The sequence below is a fragment of the Schistocerca serialis genome, chromosome 9 (assembly GCF_023864345.2).
Source record: "Schistocerca serialis cubense isolate TAMUIC-IGC-003099 chromosome 9, iqSchSeri2.2, whole genome shotgun sequence".
Taxonomy (NCBI): domain Eukaryota; kingdom Metazoa; phylum Arthropoda; class Insecta; order Orthoptera; family Acrididae; genus Schistocerca; species Schistocerca serialis.
The window spans coordinates 517,621,707-517,645,819 of NC_064646.1; positions in this window are offsets into that span (position 1 = coordinate 517,621,707).

Genomic DNA, 24,113 nt, shown 5'->3' on the forward strand with positions numbered 1-24,113 from the left:
TTTCTATGATTTGAATCTCTCCTGTGAGTCCAGTTTTAGGTTCCGATGCTTCACTTCAGGTTTACTGTATCCCTTGGACCTTCTTATTGACAATGAAACACAGAAATAGCAATGGAATTAAATTCAAAAGGCACAATGCCGACTTAAGTACAAGATAACTGACACTCTAACTTTCTATGATTTGAACCTCTCCTGTGAGTCCAGTTTTAGATTCCGATGCTTCACTTCAGGTTTACTGTATCCCTTGGACCTTCTAATTGACGAAGAAACACAGAGTTTGCATCCGAATTTAATACAAAAGGTACAATGCCGACGTAAGTACAAGAGGACTGACACTCTAACTTTCTATGATTTGAACCTCTCCTGTGAGTCCAGTTTTAGATTCCGATGCTTCACTTCAGGTTTTCTGTATCCCTTGGACCTTATTTTTGACGATGAAACACAGAAATTGCATGCGAATTTAATACAAATGGCACAATGCCGACTTAAGTACAAGAGGACTAACACTCTCACTTTCTATGATTTGAATCTCTCCTGTGAGTCCAGTTTTAGGTTCCGATGCTTCACTTCAGGTTTACTGTATCCCTTTGACCTTCTTATTGACAATGAAACACAGATATAGCATCGGAATTAAATTCAAAAGGCACAATGCCGACTTAAGTACAAGAGGACTGACACTCTAACTTTTTATGATTTGAACCTCTCCTGTGAGTCCAGTTTTAGATTCCGATGCTTCACTTCAGGTTTTTTCAATCCCTTGGACCTTCTAATTGACGATGAAACACAGAGTTTGCATCCGAATTTAATACAAAAGGTACAATGCCGACTTAAGTACAAGAGGACTGACACTCTCACTTTCTATGATTAGAACCTCTCCTGTGAGGTCAGATTTACATTCCGATGCTTCACTTCAGGTTTACTGTATCATTTCGACCTTCTTATTGACGATGAAACACAGAAATTGCATGCGAATTTAATACAAATGGCACAATGCCGACTTAAGTACAAGAGGACTGACACTCTCACTTTCTATGATTTGAATCTCTCCTGTGAGTCCAGTTTTAGGTTCCGATGCTTCACCTCAGGTTTACTGTATCCCTTGGACCTTCTTATTGAGAATGAAACACAGAAATAGCATCGGAATTAAATTCAAAAGGCACAATGCCGACTTAAGTACAAGAGGACTGACACTCTAACTTTTTATGATTTGAACCTCTCCTGTGAGTCCAATTTCAGATTCCGATGCTTCACTTCAGGTTTACTCTATCCCTTGGACCTTCTTATTGACGATGAAACACAGAGTTTGCATCCGAATTTTATACCAAAGGCACAATGCCGACGTAAGTACAAGAGGACTGACACTCTAACTTTCTATGATTTGAACCTCTCCTGTGAGTCCAGTTTTAGATTCCGATGCTTCACTTCAGGTTTACTGTATCCCTTGGACCTTCTTATTGACGATGAAACACAGAAAAAGCAATGGAATTAAATTCAAAAGCACAATGACGACTTAAGTACAAGAGAACTGACACTCTAACTTTCTATGATTTGAACCTCTCCTGTGAGTCCAGTTTTAGATTCCGATGCTTCACTTCACGTTTACTGTATCCCTTGGACCTTCTAATTGACGATGAAACACAGAGTTTGCATCCGAATTTAATACAAAAGGTACAATGCCGACGTAAGTACAAGAGGACTGACACTCTAACTTTCTATGATTTGAACCTCTCCTGTGAGTCCAGTTTTAGATTCCGATGCTTCACTTCAGGTTTACTGTATCCCTTGTACCTTCTTATTGACGATGAAACACAGAAATTGCATGCGAATTTAATACAAATGGCACAATGCCGACTTAAGTACAAGAGGACTGACACTCTCACTTTCTATGATTTGAATCTCTCCTGTGAGTCCAGTGTTAGGTTCCGATGCTTCACTTCAGGTTTACTGTATCCCTTGGACCTTCTTATTGACAATGAAACACAGAAATAGCATCGGAATTAAATTCAAAAGGCACAATGCCGACTTAAGTACAAGAGGACTGACACTCTAACTTTTTATGATTTGAACCTCTCCTGTGAGTCCAGTTTTAAATTCCGATGCTTCACTTCAGGTTTACTCTATCCCTTGGACCTTCTTATTGACGATGAAACACAGAGTTTGCATCCGAATTTAATACAAAAGGCACAATGCCGACTTAAGTACAAGAGGACTGACACTCTAACTGTCTATGATTTGAACCTCTCCGGTGAGTCCAGTTTTAGATTCCGATGCTTCACTTCAGGTTTACTGTATCCCTTGGACCTTCTTATTGACGATGAAACACAGAAATTGCATGCGAATTTAATACAAATGGCACAATGCCGACTTAAGTACAAGAGGACTGACACTCTCACTTTCTATGATTTGAATCTCTCCTGTGAGTCCAGTTTTAGGTTCCGATGCTTCACTTCAGGTTTACTGTATCCCTTGGACCTTCTTATTGACAATGAAACACAGAAATAGCATCGGAATTAAATTCAAAAGGCACAATGCCGACATAAGTACAAGAGGACTAACACTCTAACTTTTTATGATTTGAACCTCTCCTGTGAGTCCAGTTTTAGATTCCGATGCTTCACTTCATGTTTACTGTATCCCTTGGACCTTCTTATTGACGACGAAACACAGAAATTGCATCCGAATTTAATACAAATGGCACAATTGCGACTTAATTACAAGAGGACTGACTCTCTCACTTTCTATGATTTGATCATCTCCTGTGAGTCCTGTTTTAGATTCCGATGCTTCACTTCAGGTTTACTGTATCCCTTGGACCTTCTTATTGACGATGAAACACAGAAATTGCATCGGAATTAAATTAAAAACGCACAATGCCGACTTAAGCAAAAGAGGACTGACACTCTCACTTTCTATGATTTCAACCTCTTCTGTGAGACCAGTTTTAGGTTCCGATGCTTAACTTCAGGTTTACTGTATCCCTTATACCTTCTTATTGACGATGAAACACAGAAATTGCATCGGAATTAAATTCAAATGGCACAATGCCTACTTAAGTACAAGAGGACTGACACTCTAACTTTCTATGATTTGAACCTCTCCTGTGAGTCCAGTTTTAGATTCCGATGCTTCACTTCAGGTTTACTGTATCCCGTGGACCTTCTTATTGACGAAGAAACACAGAAATTGCATCCGAATTTAATACAAAAGGCACAATGGCGACTTAAGTACAAGAGGACTGACACTCTCACTTTCTATGATTTGAACCTCTCCTGTGAGATCAGTTTTAGATTCCGATGCTTCACTTCAGGTTTACTGTATCTCTTGGACCTTCTTATTGACGATGAAACACCGAAATTGCATCCGAATTTAATACAAATGGCACAATGCTGACTTAAGTACAAGAGCACTGACAGTCTCACTTTCTATGATTTGAATCTCTCCTGTGAGTCCAGTTTTAGGTTCCGATGCTTCACTTCAGGTTTACTGTATCCCTTGGACCTTCTTATTGACAATGAAACACAGAAATAGCAATGGAATTAAATTCAAAAGGCACAATGCCGACTTAAGTACAAGATAACTGACACTCTAACTTTCTATGATTTGAACCTCTCCTGTGAGTCCAGTTTTAGATTCCGATGCTTCACTTCAGGTTTACTGTATCCCTTGGACCTTCTAATTGACGAAGAAACACAGAGTTTGCATCCGAATTTAATACAAAAGGTACAATGCCGACGTAAGTACAAGAGGACTGACACTCTAACTTTCTATGATTTGAACCTCTCCTGTGAGTCCAGTTTTAGATTCCGATGCTTCACTTCAGGTTTTCTGTATCCCTTGGACCTTATTTTTGACGATGAAACACAGAAATTGCATGCGAATTTAATACAAATGGCACAATGCCGACTTAAGTACAAGAGGACTAACACTCTCACTTTCTATGATTTGAATCTCTCCTGTGAGTCCAGTTTTAGGTTCCGATGCTTCACTTCAGGTTTACTGTATCCCTTTGACCTTCTTATTGACAATGAAACACAGATATAGCATCGGAATTAAATTCAAAAGGCACAATGCCGACTTAAGTACAAGAGGACTGACACTCTAACTTTTTATGATTTGAACCTCTCCTGTGAGTCCAGTTTTAGATTCCGATGCTTCACTTCAGGTTTTTTCAATCCCTTGGACCTTCTAATTGACGATGAAACACAGAGTTTGCATCCGAATTTAATACAAAAGGTACAATGCCGACTTAAGTACAAGAGGACTGACACTCTCACTTTCTATGATTAGAACCTCTCCTGTGAGGTCAGATTTACATTCCGATGCTTCACTTCAGGTTTACTGTATCATTTCGACCTTCTTATTGACGATGAAACACAGAAATTGCATGCGAATTTAATACAAATGGCACAATGCCGACTTAAGTACAAGAGGACTGACACTCTCACTTTCTATGATTTGAATCTCTCCTGTGAGTCCAGTTTTAGGTTCAGATGCTTCACCTCAGGTTTACTGTATCCCTTGGACCTTCTTATTGAGAATGAAACACAGAAATAGCATCGGAATTAAATTCAAAAGGCACAATGCCGACTTAAGTACAAGAGGACTGACACTCTAACTTTTTATGATTTGAACCTCTCCTGTGAGTCCAATTTCAGATTCCGATGCTTCACTTCAGGTTTACTCTATCCCTTGGACCTTCTTATTGACGATGAAACACAGAGTTTGCATCCGAATTTTATACCAAAGGCACAATGCCGACGTAAGTACGAGAGGACTGACACTCTAACTTTCTATGATTTGAACCTCTCCTGTGAGTCCAGTTTTAGATTCCGATGCTTCACTTCAGGTTTACTGTATCCCTTGGACCTTCTTATTGACGATGAAACACAGAAAAGCAATGGAATTAAATTCAAAAGCACAATGCCGACTTAAGTACAAGAGAACTGACACTCTAACTTTCTATGATTTGAACCTCTCCTGTGAGTCCAGTTTTAGATTCCGATGCTTCACTTCACGTTTACTGTATCCCTTGGACCTTCTAATTGACGATGAAACACAGAGTTTGCATCCGAATTTAATACAAAAGGTACAATGCCGACGTAAGTACAAGAGGACTGACACTCTAACTTTCTATGATTTGAACCTCTCCTGTGAGTCCAGTTTTAGATTCCGATGCTTCACTTCAGGTTTACTGTATCCCTTGTACCTTCTTATTGACGATGAAACACAGAAATTGCATGCGAATTTAATACAAATGGCACAATGCCGACTTAAGTACAAGAGGACTGACACTCTCACTTTCTATGATTTGAATCTCTCCTGTGAGTCCAGTGTTAGGTTCCGATGCTTCACTTCAGGTTTACTGTATCCCTTGGACCTTCTTATTGACAATGAAACACAGAAATAGCATCGGAATTAAATTCAAAAGGCACAATGCCGACTTAAGTACAAGAGGACTGACACTCTAACTTTTTATGATTTGAACCTCTCCTGTGAGTCCAGTTTTAAATTCCGATGCTTCACTTCAGGTTTACTCTATCCCTTGGACCTTCTTATTGACGATGAAACACAGAGTTTGCATCCGAATTTAATACAAAAGGCACAATGCCGACTTAAGTACAAGAGGACTGACACTCTAACTGTCTATGATTTTAACCTCTCCGGTGAGTCCAGTTTTAGATTCCGATGCTTCACTTCAGGTTTACTGTATCCCTTGGACCTTCTTATTGACGATGAAACACAGAAATTGCATGCGAATTTAATACAAATGGCACAATGCCGACTTAAGTACAAGAGGACTGACACTCTCACTTTCTATGATTTGAATCTCTCCTGTGAGTCCAGTTTTAGGTTCCGATGCTTCACTTCAGGTTTACTGTATCCCTTGGACCTTCTTATTGACAATGAAACACAGAAATAGCATCGGAATTAAATTCAAAAGGCACAATGCCGACTTAAGTACAAGAGGACTAACACTCTAACTTTTTATGATTTGAACCTCTCCTGTGAGTCCAGTTTTAGATTCCGATGCTTCACTTCATGTTTACTGTATCCCTTGGACCTTCTTATTGACGACGAAACACAGAAATTGCATCCGAATTTAATACAAATGGCACTATTGCGACTTAATTACAAGAGGACTGAAACTCTCACATTCTATGATTCGAACCTCTCCTGTGAGGTCAGATTTAGATTCCGATGCTTCACTTCAGGTTTACTGTATACCTTGCACCTTCTTATTGACGATGGAGCACAGAAATTGCATAAGAATTAAATTCAAAAGGCACAATGCCGTTTTAAGTACAAGAGGACTGACACTCTCACTTTCTATGATTTGAACCTCTCCTGTGAGTCCAGTTTTAGATTCCGATGCTTCACTTCAGGTTTACTGTATCCCTTGGACCTTCTTATTGACAATGAAACACAGAAATAGCATCGGAATTAAATTCAAAAGGCACAATGCCGACTTAAGTAAAAGAGGACTGACACTCTAACTTTCTATGATTTGAACCTCTCCTGTGAGTCCAGTTTTAGATTCCGATGCTTCACTTCAGGTTTACTGTATCCCTTGGACCTTCTTATTGACGATGAAACACAGATATTGCATCCGAATTTAATACAAATGGCACAATGTCGACTTAAGTACAAGAGGACTGACACTCTCACTCCCTATGATTTGAACCTCTCCTGTGAGTCCAGTATTAGATTCCGATGCTTCACTTCAGGTTTACTGTATACCTTGCACCTTCTTATTGACGATGAAACACAGAAATTGCATCCGAATTTAATACAAAAGGCACAATGCCGACTTAAGTACAAGAGGACTGATATTCTAACTTTCTATTATTTGAACCTCTCCTGTGAGTCCAGTTATAGATTCCGATGCTTCACTTCGGGTTTACTGTATCCCTTGGATCTTCTTATTGACAATGAAATACAGAAATAGCATCGGAATTAAATTCAAAAGGCACAATGCCCACTTAGGTACAAGAGGACTGACACTCTAACTTTCTATGATTTGAACCTCTCCTGTGAGTCCAGTTTTAGATTCCGATGCTTCACTTCAGGTTTACAGTATCCCTTGGACATTCTTATTGACGATGAAACACAGAAATTGCATCCGAATTTAATACAAATGGCACAATGCCGACTTAAGTACAAGAGGACAGACAGTCTCACTTTCTATGATTCGAACCTCTCCTGTGAGGTCATATTTAGATTCCGATGCTTCACCCCAGGTTTACTGTATACCTTGCACCTTCTTATTGATGATGAAACACAGAAATTGCATCTGAATTAAATTCAAAAGGCACAATGCCGTCTTAAGTACAAGAGGATTGACACTCTCACTTTCTATGATTTGAGCCGCTCCTGTGAGTCCAGTCTTAGATTCCGATGCTTCACTTCAGGTTTACTGTATCCCTTGGACCTTCTAATTGATGATGAAACACAGAGTTTGCATCCGAATTTAATACAAAAGGTACAATACCGAGTTAAGAACAAGAGGACTGACACTCTAACTTTCTATGATTTGAACCTCTCCTGTGAGTCCAGTTTTAGATTCCGATGCTTCACTTCAGGTTACTGTATCCATTGGACCTTCTTATTGACGATGAAACACAGATATTGCATCCGAATTTAATACAAAAATCACAATGGCGACTTAAGTACAAGAGGACTGACAATCTCACTTCCTATGGTTTGAACATCTCCTGTGAGTCCAGTTTTAGATTCCGATGCTTCACTTCAGGTTTACTGTATCCCTTGGACCTTCTTATTGACGATGAAACACAGAAATTGCATCGGATTTAAATTCAAAACGCACAATGCGACTTAAGTAAAAGACCACTGAAACTCTCACTTTCTATGATTTGAACCTCTCCTGTGAGCCCAGTTCTAGATTCCGATGCTTCACTTCAGGTTTACTGTATCCCTTAGACCTTCTTATTGACGATGAAACACAGAAATTGCATCGGAATTAAATTCAAAAGGCACAATGCCGACTTAAGTACAAGAGGACTGACAATCTAACTTTCTATGATTTGAACCTCGCCTGTGAGTCCGGTTTTAGATTCCGATGCTTCACTTCAGGTTTACTGTATCCCTTGGACCTTGTTATTGACGATGAAACACAGAGTTTGCATCCGAATTTAATACAAAAGGCACAATGCCGACTTAAGTACAAGAGGACTGACACACTAACTTTCTAAGATTTGAACCTGTCCTGTGAGTCCAGTTTTAGATTCCGATGCTGCCCCTCAGGTTTACTGCATCCCTTGGACCTTCTTATTGACGATGAAACACAGAAATTGCATCCGAATTTAATACAAACGGCACAATGCCGACTTAAGTACAAGAAGGCTGACACACTCACTTTCTATGATTCGAACCTCTCCTGTGAGGTTAGATTTAGATTCCGATGCTTCACTTCAGGTTTACTGTATCCCTTGGACCTTCTTATTGACGATGAAACACAGAAATTGCATCGGATTTAAATTCAAAACGCACAATGCGACTTAAGTAAAAGACCATTGAAACTCTCACTTTCTATGATTTGAACCTCTCCTGTGAATCCAGTCTTAGATTCCAATGCTTCATTCCAGGTTTACTGTATCCCTTGGACCTTCTTATTGACGATGAAACACAGAAATTGCATCGGAATTAAATTCAAAAATCACAATGCAGAGTTAAGTACAGGAGGAATGACACTCTAACTTTCTATGATTTGAACCTGTGAGTCCAGTTTTAGATTCCGATGCTTCACTTCAGGCTTACTTTATCCGTTGGACCTTCTTATTGACGATTAAACACAGAGTTTCCATCCGAAATTAATACAAAAGGCACAATGCCGACTTAAGTACAAGAGGACTGACGCTCTAACTTTCTATAATTTGAACCTCCTCTGTGAGTCCAGTTTTAGATTCCGATGCTTTACTTAAGGTTTACTGTATCCCTTGGACCTTCTTATTGATGATGAAACACAGAAATAGCATCCGAATTTAATACAAAAGGCACGATAGCGACTTAAGTACAACAGGGGTGACACTCTAGCTTTCTATGATTTGAATCTCTCCTGTGAGTTCAGTTTTAGATTGCGATGCTTCACTTCAGGTTTACTGTATCCTTTGGACCTTCTTATTGACAATGAAACCCAGAAATTGCATCGGAATTAAATTCAAAAGGCACAATGCCGTCTTAAGTACAAGAGGACTGACACTCTCACTATCTATGATTTGAACCTCTCTTGTGAGTCCAGTTTTAGATTCCGATGCTTCACTTCAGGTTTACTGTATCCCTTGAACCTTCTAATTGATGATGAAACACAGAGTTTGCATCCGAATTTAATACAAAAGGTACAATACTGACTTAAGAACAAGAGGACTGACACTCTAACTTTCTATGATTTGAACCTCTCCTGTGAGTCCAGTTTTAGATTCCGATGCTTCACTTCAGGTTACTGTATACATTGGACCTTCTTATTGACGATGAAACACAGATATTGCATCCGAATTTAATACAAAAATCACAATGGCGACTTAAGTACAAGAGGACTGACAATCTCACTTTCTATGGTTTGAACATCTCCTGTGAGTCCAGTTTTAGATTCCGATGCTTCACTTCAGGTTTACTGTATCCCTTGGACCTTCTTATTGACGATGAAACACAGAAATTGCATCGGATTTAAATTCAAAACGCACAAGGCGACTTAAGTAAAAGACCACTGAAAGTCTCACTTTCTATGATTTGAATCTCTCCTGTGAGCCCAGTTTTAGATTCCGATGCTTCACTTCAGGTTTACTGTATCCCTTGGACCTTCTTATTGACGATGAAACACAGAAATTACATCGGAATTTAATACAAAAGGCACAATGCCGACTTAATTAAAAGAGGACTGACACTCTGACATTCTATGATTAGAACCTCTCCTGCGAGTCCAGTTTTAGATTCTGATGCTTCACTTAAAGTTTACTGTATCCCTTGCACCTTCTTATTGACGATGAAACACAGAAATTGCATCCGAATTTAATACAAAAGGCACAATGCCGACTTAAGTACAAGAAGGCTGACACACTCACTTTCTATGATTCGAACCTCTCCTGTGAGGTTAGATTTAGATTCCGATGCTTCACTTCAGGTTTACTGTTTCCCTTGGACCTTCTTATTGACGATAAAACACAGAAATCGCATCCGAATTTAATACAAATGGCACAATGCCGACTTAAGTACAAGAGTACTGACACTCTCACTTTCTATGATTTGAACCTCTCCTGTGAGACCGGATTTAAATTATGATGCTTCAATTCAGTTTTACTGTATACCTTGCACTTTCTTATTGACGATGAAACATAGAAATTGCATCGGAATTTAATACAAAAGGCACAATGCCGACTTAAGTAAAAGAGGACTGACACTCTAACTTTCTATGATTTGAACCTCTCCTGAGAGTCCAGTTTTAGATTCCGATGCTTCACTTCAGCTTTACTGTATCCCTTGGACCTTCTTATTGACGATGAAACACAGAAATTACATCGGAATTTAATACAAAAGGCACAATGCCGTCTTAATTAAAAGAGGACTGACACTCTGACATTATATGATTAGAACCTCTCCTGCGAGTCCAGTTTTAGATTCTGATGCTTCACTTAATGTTTACTGTATCCCTTGCACCTTCTTATTGACGATGAAACACAGAAATTGCATCCGAGTTTAATACAAAAGGCACAATACCGACTTAAGTACAAGAGTATTGACACTCTAACATTCTATGATTTGAATCACTCCTGTGAGTCCAGTTTTTGATTCCGATGCTTCACTTCAGGTTTACTGTATCCTATGGACCTTCTTATTGACGATGACACACAGAAATTGCATCGGAATTAAATTCAAAAGGCACAATGCGGACCTAAGTAGAGGAGGACTGACACTCTCACTTTCTATGATTTGAACCTCTCCTGTGAGTCCAGTTTTAGATTCCGATGCTTTACTTCAGGTTTACTGTATACCGTGCACCTTTTTATTGACGATGAAACATAGAAATTGCATCGCAATTTAATACACAAGGCACAATGCCGACTTATGTAAAAGAGGACTGCCACTCTAACTTTCTATGATTTGAACCTCTCCTGTGAGTCCAGTTTTAGATTCCGATGCATCACTTCAGGTTTATTGTATCCCTTGGACATTCTTATTGACGATGAAACACAGAAATTGCATCCGAATATAATACTAATTCCACAATGCCGACTTAAGTACAAGAGGAGTGACACTCTCACTTTCTATGATTTGAATCTTACCTGTGAGTCCAGTTTTCGATTCCGATGCTTCACTTCAGGTTTACTGTATCCCTTGGACCTTCTTATTGACGATGAAACACAGAATTTGCATCGGAATTAAATTCATACGCACAATGCCGACTTAAGTAAAAGAGGACTGACACGCTCATTTTCTATGATTTGAACCTCTCCTGTGAATCCAGTCTTAGATTCCAATGCTTCATTCCAGGTTTACTGTATCCCTTGGACCTTCTTATTGACGATGAAACACAGAAATTGCATCGGAATTAAATTCAAAAATCACATTGCAGAGTTAAGTACAGGAGGAATGACACTCTAACTTTCTATGATTTGAACCTCTCCTGTGAGTCCAGTTTTAGATTCCGATGCTTCACTTCAGGCTTACTGTATCCCTTGGACCTTCTTATTGACGATTAAACACAGAGTTTGCATCCGAAATTAATACAAAAGGCACAATGCCGACTTAAGTACAAGAGGACTGACACTCTAACTTTCTATAATTTGAACCTCTCCTGTGAGTCCAGTGTTAGATTCCGATGCTTTACTTAAGGTTTACTGTATCCCTTGGACCTTCTTATTGATGATGAAACACAGAAATTGCATCCGAATTTAATACAAAAGGCACGATAGCGACAAGTACAAGAGGAGTGACACTCTAGCTTTCTATGATTTGAATCTCTCCTGTGAGTTCAGTTTTAGATTCCGATGCTTCACTTCAGGTTTACTGTATCCTTTGGACCTTCTTATTGACGATGAAACCCAGAAATTGCATCGGAATTAAATTCAAAAGGCACAACGCCGACCTAAGTAGCAGAGGACTGACCCTCTCAATTTCTATGATTTGAACCTCTCCTGTGAGTCCAGTTTTAGATTCCGATGCTTCACTTCAGGTTTACAGTATCCCTTGAACCTTCTTATTGACGATGAAACACAGAAATTGCATCCAAATTTAATACAAATGGCACAATGCCGACTTAAGTACAAGAGGACAGACAGTCTCACTTTCTATGATTCGAACCTCTCCTGTGAGGTCATATTTAGATTCCGATGCTTCACTCCAGGTTTACTGTATACCTTGCACCTTCTTATTGATGATGAAACACAGAAATTGCATCGGAATTAAATTCAAAGGGCACAATGCCGTCTTAAGTACAAGAGGACTGACACTCTCACTTTCTATGATTTGAACCTCTCTTGTGAGTCCAGTTTTAGATTCCGATGCTTCACTTCAGGTTTACTGTATCCCTTGAACCTTCTAATTGATGATGAAACACAGAGTTTGCATCCGAATTTAATACAAAAGGTACAATACCGACTTAAGAACAAGAGGACTGACACTCTAACTTTCTATGATTTGAACCTCTCCTGTGAGTCCAGTTTTAGATTCCGATGCTTCACTTCAGGTTTACTGTATACATTGGACCTTCTTATTGACGATGAAACATAGAAATTGCATCCGAATTTAATACAAAAATCACAATGGCGACTTAAGTACAAGAGGACTGACAATCTCACTTTCTATGGTTTGAACATCTCCTGTGAGTCCAGTTTTAGATTCCGATGCTTCACTTCAGGTTTACTGTATCCCTTGGACCTTCTTATTGACGATGAAACACAGAAATTGCATCGGATTTAAATTCAAAACGCACAATGCCGACTTAAGTAGAAGACAACTGAAACTCTCACTTTCTATGATTTGAACCTCTCCTGTGAGCCCAGTTTTAGATTCCGATGCTTCACTTCAGGTTTACTGTATCCCTTGGACCTTCTTATTGACGATGAAACACAGAATTTGCATCGGAATTAAATTCAAAAGGCACAATGCCGACTTAAGTACAAGAGGACTGACAATCTAACTTTCTATGATTTGAACCTCGCCTCTGAGTCCGGTTTTAGATTCCGATGCTTCACTTCAGGCTTACTGTATCCCTTGGACCTTGTTATTGACGATGAAACACAGAGTTTGCATCCGAATTTAATACAAAAGGCACAATGCCGACTTAAGTACAAGAGGACTGACACACTAACTTTCTATGATTTGAACCTGTCCTGTGAGTCCAGTTTTAGATTCCAATGCTTCCCCTCAGGTTTACTGCATCCCTTGGACCTTCTTATTGACGATGAAACACAGAAATTGCATCCGAATTTAATACAAACGGCACAATGCCGACTTAAGTACAAGAGGGCTGACACACTCACTTTCTATGATTCGAACCTTTCCTGTGAGGTTAGATTTAGATTCCGATGCTTCACTTCAGGTTTACTGTATCCCTTGGACCTTCTTATTGACGATAAAACACAGAAATCGCACCCGAATTTAATACAAATGGCACAATGCCGACTTAAGTACAAGAGGACAGACACTCTCACTTTCTATGATTTGAACCTCTCCTGTGAGACCGGATTTAGATTATGATGCTTCAATTCAGGTTTACTGTATACCTTGCAATTTCTTATTGACGATGAAACATAGAAATTGCATCGGATTTTAATACAAAAGGCACAATGCCTACTTAAGTAAAAGAGGACTGACACTCTAACTTTCTATGATTTGAACCTCTCCTGAGAGTCCAGTTCTAGATTCCGATGCTTCACTTCAGCTTTACTGTATCCCTTGGACCTTCTTATTGACGATGAAACACGAAATTACATCGGAATTTAATACAAAAGGCACAATGCCGACTTAATTAAAAGAGGACTGACACTCTGACATTCTATGATTTGAACCTCTCCTGCGAGTCCAGTTTTAGATTCTGATGCTTCACTTAATGTTTACTGTATCCCTTGGACCTTCTTATTGACGATGAAACACAGAAATTGCATCCGAGTTTAATACAAAAGGCACAATACCGACTTAAGTACAAGAGTATTGACACTCTAACATTCTACGATTTGAATCACTCCTGTGAGTCCAGTTTTTGATTCCGATGCTTCACTTCAGGTTTACTGTATCCTTTGGACCTTCTTATTGACGATGAAACACAGAAATTGCACCCAAATTTAATACAAATGGCACAATGCCGACTTAAGTACAAGAGGACTGACACTTTCACTTTCTATGATTTGAACCTCTCCTGTGAGTCCAATTTCAGATTCCGATGCATCACTTCAGGTTTACTGTATCCCTTGTACCTTCTAATTGACGATGAAACACAGAGTTCGCATCCGAATTTAATACAAAAGTCACAATGCCGACTTAAGTACAAAAGGACTGACACTCTAACTTTCTATGATTTGAACCTCTCCTGTGAGTCCAGTTTTAGATTCCGAAACTTCACTTCAAGTTTACTGTATCCCTTGGACCTTCTTATTGACGATGAAACACAGAAATTGCATCCGAATTTAATACAAAAGGCACAATGGCGACTTAAGTACAAGACTACTGACACTCTCACTTTCTATGATGTGAACCTCTCCTGTGAGTCCAGTTTTAGATTCCGATGTTTCACTTCAGGTTTACTGGATTCCTTGGACCTTCTTATTGACTATGAAACACAGGAATTGCATCCGAATTTAATACAAATGGCACAATGCCAACTTAAGTACAAGAGGACTGACACTCTAACATTCTATGATTTGAACCTCTCCTGCGAGTGCAGTTTTAGATTCCGATGCTTCACTTAATGTTTACTGTATCCCTTGGACCTTCTTATTGACGATGAAACACAGAAATTACATCCGAGTTTAATACAAAAGGCACAATACCGACTTAAGTACAAGAGTATTGACACTCTAACATTCTACGATTTGAATCACTCCTGTGAGTCCAGTTTTTGATTCCGATGCTTCACTTCAGGTTTACTGTATCCTTTGGACCTTCTTATTGACGATGAAACACAGAAATTGCACCCAAATTTAATACAAATGGCACAATGCCGACTTAAGTACAAGAGGACTGACACTTTCACTTTCTATGATTTGAACCTCTCCTGTGAGTCCAATTTCAGATTCCGATGCATCACTTCAGGTTTACTGTATCCTTTGTACCTTCTAATTGACGATGAAACACAGAGTTCGCATCCGAATTTAATACAAAAGTCACAATGCCGACTTAAGTACAAAAGGACTGACACTCTAACTTTCAATGATTTGAATCTCTCCTGTGAGTCCAGTTTTAGACTCCGATGCTTCACTTCAGGTTTACTGTATCCCTTGGACCTTCTTATTGACGATGAAACACAGAAATTGCATCGGAATTAAATTCAAAACGCACAATGCCGACCTAAGTAGAAGAGGACTGACACTCTCACTTTTTATGATTTGAACCTCTCCTGTGAGTCCAGTCTTAGATTCCAATTATTCATTCCAGGTTTACTGTATCCCTTTTACCTTCTTACTGACTATGAAACACAGAAATTGCATCGGAATTAAATTCAAAAATCACAATGCAGAGTTAAGTACAAGAGGAACGACACTCTAACTTTCTATGATTCGAACCTCTCCTGTGAGTCCAGTTTTAGATTCCGATGCTTCACTTCAGGTTTACTGTATCCCTTGGACCTTCTTATTGACGATGAAACACAGAGTTTGCATCCGAAATTAATACTAAAGGCACAATGCCGACTTAAGTACAAGAGGACTGACACTCTAACTTTCTATGATTTGAACCTCTCCTGTGAGTCCAGTTTTAGATTCCGATGCTTTACTTAAGGTTTATTGTATCCCTTGGACCTTCTTATTGGTGATGAAACACAGAAATTGCAACCGAATTTAATACAAAAAGCACAATACCGACTTAAGTACAAGAGGAGCGACGCTCTAGCTTTCTATGATTTGAATCTCTCCTGTGAGTTCAGTTTTAGATTCCGATGCTTCACTTCAGGTTTACTGTATACCTTGCACCTTCTTATTGACGATGAAACATAGAAATTGCATCGGAATTTAATGCAAAAGCCACAATGCCACTTAAATAAAAGAGGACTAACACTCTATCTTTCGATTATTTGAACCTCTCCTGTGAGTCCAGTTTTAGATTCCGATGGTTCACTTCAGGTTTACTGCATCCCTTGGTCCTTCTTATTGACGATGAAACACAGAAATTGTATCCGATTTTAATACAAAAGGCACAATACCGACTTAAGTACAAGGGGAATGACATTCTAAATTTCTATGATTTGAACCTCTCCTGTGAGTCCAGTTTTAGATTCAGATGCTTCACTTCAGGTTTACTGTATCCCTTGGACCTTCTTATTGACGATGAAACACAGAAATTGCATCCGAATATAATACAAAGGGCACAATGCCGACATATGTAAAAGAGGACTGACACTCTAATATTCTATGATTTGAACCTCTCCTGCGAGTGCAGTTTTAGATTCCGATGCTTCACTTAAGGTTTACTGTATCCCTTGGACCCTCTTATTGACGATGAAGCACAGAAATTGCATCCGAATTTAATACATATGGCACAATGCCGACTTTAGTACAAGAGGACTGACACTCTCACTTTCTATGATTTGAACCTCTCCTGTGAGTCAAGTTTAGATTCCGATGCTTCACTTCAGGTTTACTGTATACCTTGCACCTTTTGATTGACGATGAAACATAGAAATTGTATCGGAATTTAATACAAAAGGCACAATGCCGACTTAAGTAAAAGAGGACTGACACTCTAACTTTCTATGATTCGAACCTCTCCTGTGAGTCCAGTTTTAGATTCCGATGCTTCACTTCAGGTTTACTGTATCCCTTGGACCTTCTTATTGACGATGAAACACAGAGTTTGCATCCGAGATTAATACTAAAGGCACAATGCCGACTTAAGTACAAGAGGACTGACACTCTAACTTTCTATGATTTGAACCTCTCCTGTGAGTCCAGTTATAGATTCCGATGCTTTACTTAAGGTTTACTGTATCCCTTGGACCTTCTTATTGATGATGAAACACAGAAATTGCAACCGAATTTAATACAAAAAGCACAATACCGACTTAAGTACAAGAGGAGTGACGCTCTAGCTTCCTATGATTTGAATCTCTCCTGTGAGTTCAGTTTTAGATTCCGATGCTTCACTTCTGGTTTACTGTATCCCTTGGACCTTCTTATTGACGATGAAACACAGAAATTGCATCCGAATTTAATACAAATGGCACAATGCCGACTTTAGTACAAGAGGGCTGACACTCTCACTTTCTATGATTTGAACCTCTCCTGTGAGTCCAGTTTCAGCTTCCGATGCATCACTTCAGGTTTACTGTATCCCTTGGACCTTCTAATTGACGATGAAACACAGAAATTGCATCCGAATTTAATACAAAAGGCACAATGCCGACTTACGTAAAAGGGGACTGACACTCTAACATTCTATGATTTGAACCTCTCCTGCGTGTGCACTTTTAGATTCCGATGCTTCACTTAAGGTTTACTGTATCCCTTGGACCTACTTATTGACGATGAAACACAGAAATTGCACCCGAATTTAATACAAATGGCACAATGCCGACTTAAGTACAAGAGGACTGACTCACTTTCTATGATTTGAACCTCTCCTGTGAGTCCAGTTTCTGATTCCGATGCATCACCTCAGGTTTACTGTATCCCTTGGACCTTCTAATTGACGATGAAACACAGAGTTTGCATCCGAATTTAATGCAAAAGTCACAATGCCGACTTAGGTACAAAAGGACTGACACTCTAACTTTCTATGATTTGAACCTCTCCTGTGAGTCCAGTTTTAGATTCCGAAGCTTCACTTCAGGTTTACTGTATACCTTGCACCTTCTTATTGACGATGAAACATAGAAATTGCATCGGAATTTAATGCAAAAGCCACAATGCCGACTTAAATAAAAGAGGACTAACACTCTATCTTTCTATGATTTGAACCTCTCCTGTGAGTCCAGTTTTAGATTCCGATGGTTCACTTCAGGTTTACTGCATCCCTTGGTCCTTCTTATTGACGATGAAACACAGAAATTGCATCCGATTTTAATACAAAAGGCACAATGCCGACTTAAGTACAAGGGGACTGACATTCTAAATTTCTATGATTTGAACCTCTCCTGTGAGTCCAGTTTTAGATTCCGATGCTTCACTTCAGGTTTACTGTATCCCTTGGACCTTCTTATTGACGATGAAACACAGATATTGCATCCGAATATAATACAAAGGGCACAATGCCGACATAAGTAAAAGAGGACTGACACTCTAACATTCTATGATTTGAACCTCTCCTGCGAGTGCAGTTTTAGATTCCGATGCTTCACTTAAGGTTTACTGTATCCCTTGGACCCTCTTATTGACGATGAAGCACAGAAATTGCATCCGAATTTAATACAAATGGCACAATGCCGACTTTAGTACAAGAGGACTGACACTCTCACTTTCTATGATTTGAACCTCTCCTGTGAGTCCAGTTTAGATTCCGATGCTTCACTTCAGGTTTACTGTATACCTTGCACCTTTTGATTGACGATGAAACATAGAAATTGTATCGGAATTTAATACAAAAGGCACAATGCCGACTTAAGTAAAAGAGGACTGACACTCAAACTTTCTATGATTCGAACCTCTCCTGTGAGTCCAGTTTTAGATTTCGATGCTTCACTTCAGGTTTACTGTATCCCTTGGACCTTCTTATTGACGATGAAACACAGAAATTGCACCCGAATTTAATACAAATGGCACAATGCCGACTTTAGTACAAGAGGACTGACACTCTCACTTACTATGATTTGAACCTCTCCTGTGTGTCCAGTTTCAGATTCCGATGCATCACTTCAGGTTTACTGTATCCATTGGACCTTCTAATTGACGATGAAACACAGAAATTGCATCCGAATTTAATACAAAAGGCACAATGCCGACTTAAGTAAAAGGGGACTGACACTCTAACATTCCATGATTTGAACCTCTCCTGCGTGTGCACTTTTAGATTCCGATGCTTCACTTAAGGTTTACTGTATCCCTTGGACCTACTTATTGACGATGAAACACAGAAATTGCACCCGAATTTAATACAAATGGCACAATGCCGACTTAAGTACAAGAGGACTGACTCACTTTCTATGATTTGAACCTCTCCTTTGAGTCCAGTTTCAGATTCCGATGCATCACCTCAGGTTTACTGTATCCCTTGGACCTTCTAATTGACGATGAAACACAGAGTCTGCATCCGAATTTAATGCAAAAGTCACAATGCCGACTTAGGTACAAAAGGACTGACACTCTAACTTTCTATGATTTGAACCTCTCCTGTGAGTCCAGTTTTAGATTCTGAAGCTTCACTTCAGGTTTACTGTATACCTTGCACCTTCTTATTGACGATGAAACATAGAAATTGCATCGGAATTTAATGCAAAAGCCACAATGCCGACTTAAATAAAAGAGGACTAACACTCTATCTTTCTATGATTTGAACCTCTCCTGTGAGTCCAGTTTTAGATTCCGATGGTTCACTTCAGGTTTACTGCATCCCTTGGTCCTTCTTATTGACGATGAAACACAGAAATTGCATCCGATTTTAATACAAAAGGCACAATGCCGACTTAAGTACAAGGGGACTGACATTCTAAATTTCTATGATTTGAACCTCTCCTGTGAGTCCAGTTTTAGATTCCGATGCTTCACTTCAGGTTTACTGTATCCCTTGGACCTTCTTATTGACGATGAAACACAGATATTGCATCCGAATATAATACAAAGGGCACAATGCCGACATAAGTAAAAGAGGACTGACACTCTAACATTCTATGATTTGAACCTCTCCTGCGAGTGCAGTTTTAGATTCCGATGCTTCACTTAAGGTTTACTGTATCCCTTGGACCCTCTTATTGACGATGAAGCACAGAAATTGCATCCGAATTTAATACAAATGGCACAATGCCGACTTTAGTACAAGAGGACTGACACTCTCACTTTCTATGATTTGAACCTCTCCTGTGAGTCCAGTTTAGATTCCGATGCTTCACTTCAGGTTTAGTGTATACCTTGCACCTTTTGATTGACGATGAAACATAGAAATTGTATCGGAATTTAATACAAAAGGCACAATGCCGACTTAAGTAAAAGAGGACTGACACTCTAACTTTCTATGATTCGAACCTCTCCTGTGAGTCCAGTTTTAGATTCCGATGCTTCACTTCAGGTTTACTGTATCCCTTGGACCTTCTTATTGACGATGAAACACAGAAATTGCACCCGAATTTAATACAAATGGCACAATGCCGACTTTAGTACAAGAGGACTGACACTCTCACTTTCTATGATTTGAACCTCTCCTGTGTGTCCAGTTTCAGATTCCGATTCATCACTTCAGGTTTACTGTATCCATTGGACCTTCTAATTGACGATGAAACACAGAAATTGCATCCGAATTTAATACAAAAGGCACAATGCCGACTTAAGTAAAAGGGGACTGACACTCTAACATTCTATGATTTGAACCTCTCCTGCGTGTGCACTTTTAGATTCCGATGCTTAACTTAAGGTTTACTGTATCCCTTGGACCTACTTATTGACGATGAAACACAGAAATTGCACCCGAATTTAATACAAATGGCACAATGCCGACTTAAGTACAAGAGGACTGACTCACTTTCTATGATTTGAACCTCTCCTGTGAGTCCAGTTTCAGATTCCGATGCATCACCTCAGGTTTACTGTATCCCTTGGACCTTCTAATTGACGATGAAACACAGAGTTTGCATCCGAATTTAATGCAAAAGTCACAATGCCGACTTAGGTACAAAAGGACTGACACTCTAACTTTCTATGATTTGAACCTCTCCTGTGAGTCCAGTTTTAGATTCTGAAGCTTCACTTCAGGTTTACTGTATACCTTGCACCTTCTTATTGACGATGAAACATAGAAATTGCATCGGAATTTAATGCAAAAGCCACAATGCCGACTTAAATAAAAGAGGACTAACACTCTATCTTTCTATGATTTGAACCTCTCCTGTGAGTCCAGTTTTAGATTCCGATGGTTCACTTCAGGTTTACTGCATCCCTTGGTCCTTCTTATTGACGATGAAACACAGAAATTGCATCCGATTTTAATACAAAAGGCACAATGCCGACTTAAGTACAAGGGGACTGACATTCTAAATTTCTATGATTTGAACCTCTCCTGTGAGTCCAGTTTTAGATTCCGATGCTTCACTTCAGGTTTACTGTATCCCTTGGACCTTCTTATTGACGATGAAACACAGAAATTGCATCCGAATATAATACAAAGGGCACAATGCCGACATAAGTAAAAGAGGACTGACACTCTAACATTCTATGATTTGAACCTCTCCTGCGAGTGCAGTTTTAGATTCCGATGCTTCACTTAAGGTTTACTGTATCCCTTGGACCCTCTTGTTGACGTTGAAGCACAGAAATTGCATCCGAATTTAATACAAATGGCACAATGCCGACTTTAGTACAAGAGGACTGACACTCTCACTTTCAATGATTTGAACCTCTCCTGTGAGTCCAGTTTAGATTCCGATGCTTCACTTCAGGTTTACTGTATACCTTGCACCTTTTGATTGACGATGAAACATAGAAATTGTATCGGAATTTAATACAAAAGGCACAATGCCGACTTAAGTAAAAGAGGACTGACACTCTAACATTCTATGATTTGAACCTCTCCTATGAGTCCAGTCTTAGATTCCGATGCTTTACTTAAGGTTTACTGTATCCCTTGGACCTTCTTATTGATGATGAAACACAGAAATTTCATCCGAATTTAATACAAAAAGCACAATACCGACTTAAGTACAAGAGGAGTGACACTCTAGCTTTCTATGATTTGAATCTCTCCTGTGAGTTCAGTTTTAGATTCCGATGCTTCTCTTCAGGTTTACTGTATCCCTTGGACCTTCTTATTGACGATGAAACATAGAAATTGCACCCGAATTTAATACAAATGGCACAATGCCGACTTTAGTACAAGAGGACTGACACTCTCACTTTCTATGATTTGAACCTCTCCTGTGAGTCCAGTTTCAGATTCCGATGCATCACTTCAGGTTTACTGTATCCCTTGGACCTTCTAAATGACGATGAAACACACAAATTGCATCCAAATTTAATACAAAAGGCACAATGCCGACTTAAGTAAAAGGGGACTGACACTCTAACATTCTATGATTTGAACCTCTCCTGCGAGTGCAGTTTTAGATTCCGATGCTTCACTTAAGGTTTACTGGATCCCTTGGACCTTCTTATTGACTATGAAACACAGACATTGCATCCGAATTTAATGCAAAAGTCACAATGCCGACTTAGGTACAAAAGGACTGACACTCTAACTTTCTATGATTTGACCCTCTCCTGTGAGTCCAGTTTTAGATTCCGAAGATTCACTTCAGGTTTTCTGTATCCCTTGGACCTTCCTATTGACGATGAAACACAGAAATTGCATCCGAATTTAATACAAATTGCACAATGGCGACTTAAGTACAAGACTACTGACACTCTCACTTTCTATGATGTGAACCTCTCCTGTGAGTCCAGTTTCAGATTCCGATGCTTCACTTCAGGTTTACTGCATACCTTGCACCTTCTTATTGACGATGAAACACAGAAATTGCATCGGAATTAAATTCAAAATGCACAATACCGACTTAACTACAAGAGGACTGACACTCTCCCTTTCTATGATTTGAACCTCTCCTATGAGTCCAGTTTTAGATCCCGATGCTTCACTTCAGGTTTACTGTATCCCTTGGCCCTTTTTATTGACGATGAAACACAGAGTTTGCATCCAAATTTAATACAAAAGGTACAATGCCGACTTAAGTACAAGAAGACTGACACTCTTACTTTCTATGATTTGAACCTCTCCTGTGAGTCCAGTTTTAGATTCCGATGTTTCACTTCAGGTTTACTGTATTCCTTGGACCTTCTTATTGACTATTAAACACAGGAATTGCATCCGAATTAAATACAAATGGCACAATGCCGACTTAAGTACAAGAGGACTGACACTCTCTCTTTCTATGATTTGAACCTCTCCTGTGAGTCCGGTTTTAAATTCCGATGCTTCACTTCAGGTTTACTGATTACCTTGCACCTTCTTATTGACGATGAAACATAGAAATTGCATAGGAATTTAATGCAAAAGCCACAATGCCGACTTAAATAAAGGAGGACTAACACTCTAACTTTCTATGATTTGAATCTCTCCTGTGAGTCCAGTTTTAGATTCCAATGCTTCACATCAGGTTTACTGCATCCCTTGGTCCGTCTTATTGACGATGAAACACAGAAATTGCATCCGATTTTAATACAAAAGGCACAATGCCGACTTAAGTACAAGGGGACTGACAATCTAAATTTCTATGATTTGAACTTCTCCTATGAGTCCAGTTTTAGATTCCGATGCTTCACTTCAGGTTTAATGTATCCCTTGGACCTTCTTATTGACGATGAAACACAGAAATTGCATCCGAATATAATACAAAAGGCACAATGCCGATTTAAGTAAAAGAGGACTGACACTCTAACATTCTATGATTTGAACCTCTCCTGCAAGTGCAGTTTTAGATTCCGATGTTTCACTTTAGGTTTACTGTATCCCTTGGACTATCTTATTGACGATGAAACACAGAAATTGCATCCGAATTTAATACAAAAGGCACAATACCGACTCAAGTACAAGAGGAGTGACACTCTAACTGTCAATGATTTGAATCTCTCCTGTGAGTCCAGTTTTAGACTCCGATGCTTCACTTCAGGTTCACTGTATCCCTTGGACCATCGTACTGACGATGAAACACAGAAATTGCATCGGAATTAAATTCAAAAATCACAATGCAGAGTTAAGTACAAGAGGAATGACACTCTAACTTTCTATGATTTGAACCCCTCCTGTGAGTCCAGTTT